We start from the raw sequence: 8,993 nt of genomic DNA, 5'->3' as shown, positions 1-8,993 counted from the left end.
CTTGCCCCAGTTGTGGGGCAGCTCTCTGGAATCTCAGTCCAAGGCAGCTGATCTTGCTTGTACCCGGGGTGAGGAGCCTCCCTCCATCCCTACACACAAGTTAGACACTGAGGGGCTGAGGCCTTTTTCTGGATGCAGACCAGAATAAATTTGCCTCAGCTGTTACATGAGGCAGAGTCTGGCTTTGCACAGCTCTCCCAGAGCTTACATGCTAATTTTTTTCACCCCTTTTTGGGATGACACAGTCAATCCCACTCATTTAGATGGACAAATATGACTAGGCACCGAAGAGAGAAATCTCAGCTGAAAATCAACACATCAAGCCATACACTATTTACCTTTCCAGTTTCCCTTTTCATCCCCAAATACCCAGTAGGAGCAGGAGCCAGATGGCTCACTAGCATGCTTTTGAAATTTTCACATGCATACTTAGCAGCTACATACGGCAATTTAACCCTTTGTGGCTTGGGGGAGATACTGGCATGAGCCACCTGCTTCTGTGGTTGCAGCCAGGAAGTTGTCCTGCTTGAAGTTTGTTGGAGCCTTTGGTTGTCCCTGATGAGAGGACAAGTGGAAGGATTGTTTGCCTTTATATCAAATTTTCAGTAACATTATTATCAATTTGCTCCCGCTCCCAATAGGAATTATTTTCCATTTGCAGTCTTGTCAGCAAATTGTATTGAGTCTAAAATTAGAGCATAAAGGCACTTGCCTTGCTCATGTGGCAGAACCAAGATTACTGGAATGGGCCTAATTTTATAGGGATTTTATATTTCTTAGGCTTTGTGAAACCATTAAATGGTTTCTGGAAATTCTGTAGAGGCCAGCTCTGAAAATGTTTGCTCTCAGAGTGCACCATGGAAAAGCATTTTGTAGCAGTGAAATTTTATTTTCCTTCTCTCTCAAGTTGGATAAGGATCAAACTTTTACTCATGTGAAAGTGAACACAACTCTTTAGGCAGTTGTAGATCCTAAATCTGGCCCATGATACAAAGGAATTTATGTGGAGCACTTGACTGCATAAAGTCCTCAGTTCCCTTAGCTCTGAAAGCTGCAATGAGTTTGGATCAGCCACACAGGGTACAGCTAATTACTTGTCTTTCCATTTGCCAATTGAGGCAGTCAATGAGTAGGACAAGATCCTTGAACCAACAATTCCATTAAACAGTTATTTCAAGTATCATGACAATACTGTACATTGTTTTTATAGCATGGCTGCTCAAACAAATAAACCCTACAGCAGTGACTCAGTCAAAGTATGCAGGCTGGTTTCCTGGACAGCCAATCCTTGTTTTAAAACTAGTATTAATGATACTACTAACCTGCATGTCCCATGCAATAGCCTGAACCAAGCAGATCAGCTTTAAATACAGGACAAAATTCTTCAGCTGGCAATAGGTATGTGAATACAGCGCTATGTCTGTCCTTCATGGAGAAGAGTACTTAGCTCAAAGAACTCCAGAAACCCCATCACCACCTTCTTTGGCTTCATCATAATTTGTCAAACAGGAGAAACAATTCTGGGGGCAGGGCCGGGGGGGGGTGGGGGGGGGGGAAGAGGAATCACTGTATATTACAAACAAAAAAACCAAAAATAAATAACTGAAATTGGGATTTGGGTGTCAGATTGGGTGAAAATAGGTTGATATTCCTCCATTCTATAGCTGTGATATAAATGCTGTCCAAGCAAGACACCAGAGTGATACCCCACTGTCGATAACTTCTGCTAACACCCCAGCTCTGGCAGGTTCTTGGTTTCATTTCCCTTTGGTGAAGCTTGAACCCCTCCAGCAGCTCTGCATGGTGCTCTGGACCACACTCCTCCTCACTTTAGTGGGAAGGTGCAGAAAGAAGCAGAGGTTTCCCACAGATAGGAAAGATCCCATCATTGTGATCTATTTGCAATACAGAAGGTGATGCTCACAGAATATTTATGCAGATCTTGGACTGCCTTGTGGAAGAGGTGGGGAGGAAAACATTGCTGGTTCAATTATCATCCTCTGACATCTCTGCTAACACCTTTCCAGGATGAACAGCTGCACTCTCTGTTTCTCACAGCTATTGATCTGCAAACCCAGAGAGATGTTGCTGCATTAATTGAGCTCTGTCAACATGTTCAAAATATTCTTTGCTACCCTCACAGGTAAAGACTTACTTTAGCATGAAATGAGAGATAAGATGCACTATTTTATACCACCTTCCTCCACATATTTTGTAAGGCTTTCTTTTAAAATATTTGGCTATTTTGAGCTGCTATTGTAATATTGCAAATGAATTTTGAGGCATCTAATGCTACTTTTAAATCTGTATCTCCTAATCACTTTCAAGAACTGCAAGAAATCTCTCGCTGAACAATTTATCCCCAAGGTCTTGTCAAACCTGTCCCAAAACCAGACTCTCCTGAGATCCACTTTTCATTATCAAAGAGCAGAGAAGATGATTCTTGCTTGTGAAGGACAATTGAAGCCTGAGGCTATCTAAAGAAGGGGAAAGAAAGATTTCCCTTGCTTCCTCTCCAGAGTTCCCAGTCTTATCCCACACACTCTCCTAGCCTGTTGTGCTGCCTGTTCTCTTTGTGCTTTTCCTTCTACCACATCCTGTGACCCCCCACATTCTCCCTTCTGCCTTCTCCTTCAGCAACATACAGTGGCCAGAATCCAGTAAAACTCTCCAGTGACTCCCACCCCTGGAGCAAGCCCAGCTCCCTCAGGCAGCTGCAGGAGCAGTTTCTCACCAGCCCAAGGGGAAGTGCCCCATCAGCTCCCCCTCTCCTGGGCTGTCAGAGGGGAAAGCCCCATTTGCCAGTGTGCTATATTTCAAGTGAAAGATCTACAGAATTGAAGAGGTTGTATCTTAGCAACCACAAATGCATTAAGAAAGCAGTTTAGCTGTTTAAACCTTCAATTACAAAATCCACCACAAAGAGGCAGCTGCTGTGCACAAGACACAAAGCCTATGCAGCAGTTCCCCATGAGGGACAAAACTGCCCTGTGCACATCCACCTGCCAAAGGCACCTGGCTGAACCGTTTCCCTTCTCTGCACAAATAAGAGGGTGCTGTCATGGCCCACACTCGCATCCTTTTCTCTCCTGCATGAAGAGAAATGGAGAAAATGCATCTTTTTGCAGGGAAACCCTGAGGTTTTGTATATTGATCTTATGCCCATAGGACCAAAGCAAGGTCTTCAACATTTTCCAAGGAGAAATAAAGGAGTCCCACAATGAAAACTCAGAGTGAAATAGGCCTAGCGTTGTGATCACTTCGCAAGAGTTGCTGTGATGCAGGAGGTATACCCTGATTTATACAGAATCCCAATCTTTTCCCTTCCTGGGTAGTACTTTAATTATCAGTCCTCAGATACACAATTCCCACAGTTCTTTTCTTCCAAGGGTTTGTGCAACTGGAGTCAAGCCTCTCTGCTTTATGTGGACACTCCATACAACAGCTGTTTCAAGGTTTCCTTATCATGCCTGCAGCAAACCTGGATTTCATCCTTGACCTGAAAAAGTTATAACAAAAACTACAGGACATCCGCCAAAGTTAGTTTAGACAATTCACCAATTTCTGCCTCTAAACCTTTCTTGCCAGTATTTAGTGCACATTCTGTTCCATTCTACATTGTTCTCACTGGCCGGATCCCAGCTGTGTGATGACACACAGGGTGAACCCATTGCCCTGCAAAGGGAGCTCCAAGGACCATTGTTAATCGCTCCAAAGGGAGCTGCCTGAGAGGAACACGCAGCAGGAGTGGTGCAGACTCCCTCATCCACAGACTGAAAATATTTTGTGCACAAAGGTAGGACTTAACCCATAAACACAATCCATAAGCAGCCTCTGAGGGCAGTAGGAGCACATCAAAGGCAGGTCCTTGCACTGCCCACAAACTTCTTCTTCCCCCCCCTTCGCTCTTATAACTAATCTTCTAGGTGTAAAATTTATTTCTGGGCTAAATAGACAAATGGGGATATGAGCATCATAAAATCACCCTAGGACAGACAGGAAAGGTGGCACCCCTTGTCTTTCTTGCTCTTGCTTCATAGATGCACTATTCTGGAGAAACTGAATATCATAAACAAAGCAAAAAAAGAAATTCTGCCAGGGCAACTACTAGCCACAAAGAGTGTTCCTGCTAACTAGGACTGTGATATAAAGCACAGGCATATACTCAGTGTATCCACCTCCGTTTAAAGACTGTGTATCTCTAAGCTCAGACAGAAGAGCTGTCCTGGGCTAGAGAAACTTCAGGCTATAGGATTGAAGCACTCCATGGAGATTCACTTTTTAAACAACGATTAAAGATCAATTGAACTGTTACTAGAAGCAGTATTAGGGGAGATTTATGAATCATCCATTAATAACTGTAGGAAAGCATCTTCTGTAAAGAGAAAACTGAAAAATCCATTTATTGCAAAACCAATTGCTGGGCTCATCATCTGTCTGTCACACTGGTGCAAGGGCACACATACGGGGAATGTGTCAGCCATGGACTGCTTTCAGTGAGCAAGTTGGTAAATTCCTGCCAGTATGTGCTTTGAACAAAATTTTAAAACAAACAAACAAAAAACACCCCTGAATTGTTTTGCATTGCATCTTCTGGATTCAAATTGGATTGAATTTGTTTTGATCTTGAAGGATTTTTTTAAAAGCTGGTTCTTAGAGTATTCAGACAATTATATCCCTCCTGACCTTCACATGGCATCTTTGGCTTTGATTCTAGACAAATTCTTGATCAGAACTTGGTCTGTAGACTACTTCCAAAGCATCTGAGCCCTATTAAAATAACATTTCCATTACCTAATTAATTGTTTGAAGCTGTTTTCAGTGATTGTTTATTGAAGTTATAGTTTGTCACCTGAGGCAACAGCATGGCTTGTTGTCGTGGAAACATCTCTGCTGTCACCAGCGATGAATAGGGAGGGAGGAACGGGAGAGGAGCTACAGAGGAGATGCTTTGTTGGAATGCCTTGCTCTTTAAAGTGACTAAATTATTTCAGATAAAGACAGGCCATGCTGAGATAGACAAACACTGATTCCTGGGATATTATGGGCTCTGTGGGCTTGGTTCAAGCCCTTTCTAATTTAGCATGACACAGCTCCTGCTGTCAGGCACTCCTGTCTCCTGTGGTTAACAGCAACGTTCACAGGGCCCTTTCTGTTGCCAAACTTGCTATTATTGCACAAAAATCCTGCCACCTACAAAAATACAGCAAAACATCTCTAGAAACCTGCTGTCATCTATCTATTTGATCTGTAAAAGATGAAAAAGCAGTATTGCATAGTGTTTCTTATTGGCCTTTACCTGGTGTGTGATCTTGCCACAAGTTTTCTGCATTCCCAAATCCTTGTGTTAACTAATGTCCATGGGTATCCCAAGCAAGACTTGCAGTTAGGTAGAAGCCATTCTGATTAAAGGGAAATTCTAAGTTTTTATTAAACTCTGCCACAAATTTCCTCTCTTTCTTGCAGATGATAACAGAGAGTTAATAAAAAGGTTTAAGCTCTGATAAACTGTGATTATTTTTTTTTGATGCGGGAAGAAAACAGAGTTTCCACCAGCAGCACCATCAGGACTGGGTTTTGTCCCTACTCACTGTACTACAGCACCAGACAATGCAGATTGATGCTGACAGGCTTATGAGATCTTAGAGACAGGAACATTCTCAGAACCTGTTGAGCTGCAAAGCAGCTAGGCTGCACTTTTCATAAGTTTCATATGCTGTTCATTTATCATTGTGCAGGTTTTTTTTCCTCACAGAAAAATAGATCTTTTTCCTCCCTTTTCGCAGTCTTGGATTGCAGGCACACTCCACAACGATGCTTTTGCTTGGCATTTGTTTAACTTCACTTGTATCTGGCAGGGAATCGGCTTCACAAATGGTTATCTATTTTTCATAAGAGGGTTTTTTTTTAACTGCATTTCCTCTTCGAAATGGAGTAAAACCAGACCCTGAGTCTTTGTTCCTTGGCGATGCCCTCTGGAGACAGCGGCAGAGGCAGGAAAGCGCAGCGTGAGCCTGGAGTGCCGCCTGATGGCGCGGGAGGCAAAGCGCCAGTGCGGTCCCTGCCAGCTGGGGACACCTGGGACACCTGCCCTCTAGACACCTGCCCTCTGCCAAACTAGCAAACTTACCATTTTCTTGCAGAAAGTCCCGAATAGCAAAGCAGTACAGCGAGGCTCCAGGCAGAGGTGTGCTCTCTCTGGAGGTTAATGCCCCTGCGGGAGGACACGACCTCCTGGATGCCCTTCCTGACTTTTTAGAGAGCGTACTCAGGTATTTTTTAAAGGAAGGCTATAAGCAGCCTTTCCATGTTCCTGTTCTGCTTCAAAACTTGAAGTTCAAGCTTAGTTAGAGGGGAGGAAAACACAAGTTTTCTCAGTGCTTAACACTTCACACTTCCCTTTAAGGGGAAGGCGACTCTCATATTTTCCACATCAGGCTATGATTCCTAAGAGGAACTGCAGGATGCTAATGATTTGTTTTTCTCCTAGAGTAAAAGGTAATTAAAGCTTTTGTGTAATAATGTGAAAATAAATGAACCATCTTAATGCATATAAGCAGTGATGTGATTTAGTGTTTGGTTTCCAGGCATCCTATTTGCATGCAACACTTGCTTATATGTAGGTGCCAGATGCAGGTATGTTATCTCCTTACAAGTTGGCAAATTGCACCTAATTTTTGCTGCGTGGATTAATATATTTCTTACTCAATGGCATAGTTGTTGGTTTTCCTTCATATCCATCTGCTGTTCAAACAATTGCAGCTGTGAGTTGGAGTGCAGCTTCTTACAACCTCCTTCAGCTGTTACTGGATGTGAGCCTTACCCTGAGAGACTGCAAAGGGTTTCAGAAATATTGAAACCTCCTTTGCCTTTTCCAGTGGAAACAGAGAAGGCAGAAGGCAGACAAGCAGCTCAGTGTAAGAATACAGGAAAGCACTACACTACCCCAGTGGTGACACAGAATGGTTTGGGCTGGAAGGGACTGCCAGCCCCCCTGCCATGCACACGGACACCTTCCACAAGACCAGACTGCTCAGAGCCCCCCCCAGCCTGGCCTTAAACACCTCCAAGGATGGGGAAGCCACAGCATCTCTGGGCAACATTCTTATTACCCTGTGTTACAAAAAAATTGCAACAAATTTCCATTTAATACCAGCTATTTTATGGCACTTAAAAGATCCATTAATTCTAAGAAATAAAACCATGTTAATGCCTACGGATCTACCATTTTTTTTTCCTAGGAGAACAAGGCAAAAACTCTGCATTCTTGCCTCCTGCAAGATGCTGTTAGTCATTACAGAGTGGGCTCTTAAGTTATTCAGAATTTCAATATGTGTTGTGTTGTTTTTCTGTGCTTATGGAAGAATGTACCAGTTTGGAGAACAATCAGTACTTTTTCATGTTACATTGAAGATGAAATTCAAATGAATATTTTTTCTAAATTCTTTATATTCTAAATGCTAAAGCTGAACTTACAGAACAGCTGAACCCAATTTAGAATTGTCAATAGCCATGCAACATCCTCCTCCTCTTTCATTAATTAATACTAATTTAAAAGACTGAATTTCCAGCCTAGAGAAAGGGCATCTGCCTTTGGAACTGTTTATAATTCATCATATATTGAAAACTGAATAAGAAAATAATAAATGTAGGAATCACTGAATAATTGACAACAGCTGCCAGATTCTGTGCCTCTCCAACCTAGAAGATGGACTGGTTTGGAACACAGAGCTGTAGCAGGAATGGAACAAAGTTACTTTGTGCTTTGTTTGCTTGCAAGGTGCAAAGAAAATAGAGGCACAATTTGCAAAAACACCTTGATTATTAAATTCCAGCAATTTTGTGATTGTCAGTTAAGATACACTTTAGAAAGATTTATTTGGTAAAGGTTTCAGAATACTGAACAGTAGATCAACAAGATCCATCAAAGTACTATTAATGTATCCTCTTTTTCCATAAAAATGAAAAAGCATCAAAGAGAAATACTTGAGAACTAGCATTAAAAAGCATTATTTAAAGGTCTTGAAGTAAAATTTGCTTCCTCTGTCCCTTGTGGCTGTACTGAAGAACTGAAAACAGATGGAAAATTACCTTCAATGAGCCACTGTGCAAAACTTCCTACCTGTGCTGATGGGAGGCACTTGACAAATTCAAGTATCCCCATCAATCCATCACTACAGAGCACATGGATTATTTTTCCTAGGATCTAGCTAATTCAGAGTTTGGCTCTGGGTGTTTTTTTTTCTTCATGTAAGTGCATAAAGGGTAATTATTTAACTTTGCACCTGACCAATACTGATATGAGTATTTTTGAAGGAGCTCTCCTCCTCTGAGGAACTAGAGATTTTTAGCTAATAATTCAAATTTTCAAATTTAGTAACAGTTATATGTCAATATCCTCTAACAACTTCCACAAAAAAAGGCTGAAATACAGGTTTCAGAGTTGTTATTATGATACAGATGGGGACTGAGGTACTAAGATTAAGCCTTTTAAAAAACAACTCATTCCAAAGTACCCTCCCTCCTCTTGCAAAACTTCCCACATCTGACTTGAGTCACTTTTTCATTTTCAAGACATGTAACAACACCTTCAAAATGCACCACAGTAAGTCACTAAGTTGACATCCATAGAAAGGGTAAAAGCTAAAAGGAGAAACTTTAACATTAGTTCTAAATCCCAAGACTGTTGCCTTTTTTCCCTCCTGACAAACATATGAATAGAAGTTTCACAATTGTGTATGTATGTAAGGGAAAAAAGTTAAAAAACTTAAAAACTTTTGTGCTTATATTTCAGAACCAGAAAGAATGTTTGGGTATGTACAAAGAGCCTATGGATATTCTAACAAAAGGAGGAGAAAGGCCTAAGTTTGGCTTATTTCCAGCCAAAATGGGCCTGGGTAAGGGAAGCTGTCAAAACTTGCATTTACTTGCTATCTTATTCCTTTTCTTTTCCCCAGGTGGAAATACTTGGCAAGTTTTCAAAGCTAGAAGCA

This window comes from Onychostruthus taczanowskii, unplaced genomic scaffold (assembly GCF_017590055.1).
Source record: "Onychostruthus taczanowskii isolate IOZ18803 unplaced genomic scaffold, ASM1759005v1 scaffold2, whole genome shotgun sequence".
In the NCBI taxonomy this organism is placed as follows: Eukaryota; Metazoa; Chordata; class Aves; order Passeriformes; family Passeridae; genus Onychostruthus; species Onychostruthus taczanowskii.
The sequence above is the reverse complement of the archived record's forward strand: the minus strand, read 5'-3'. Positions refer to the sequence as shown.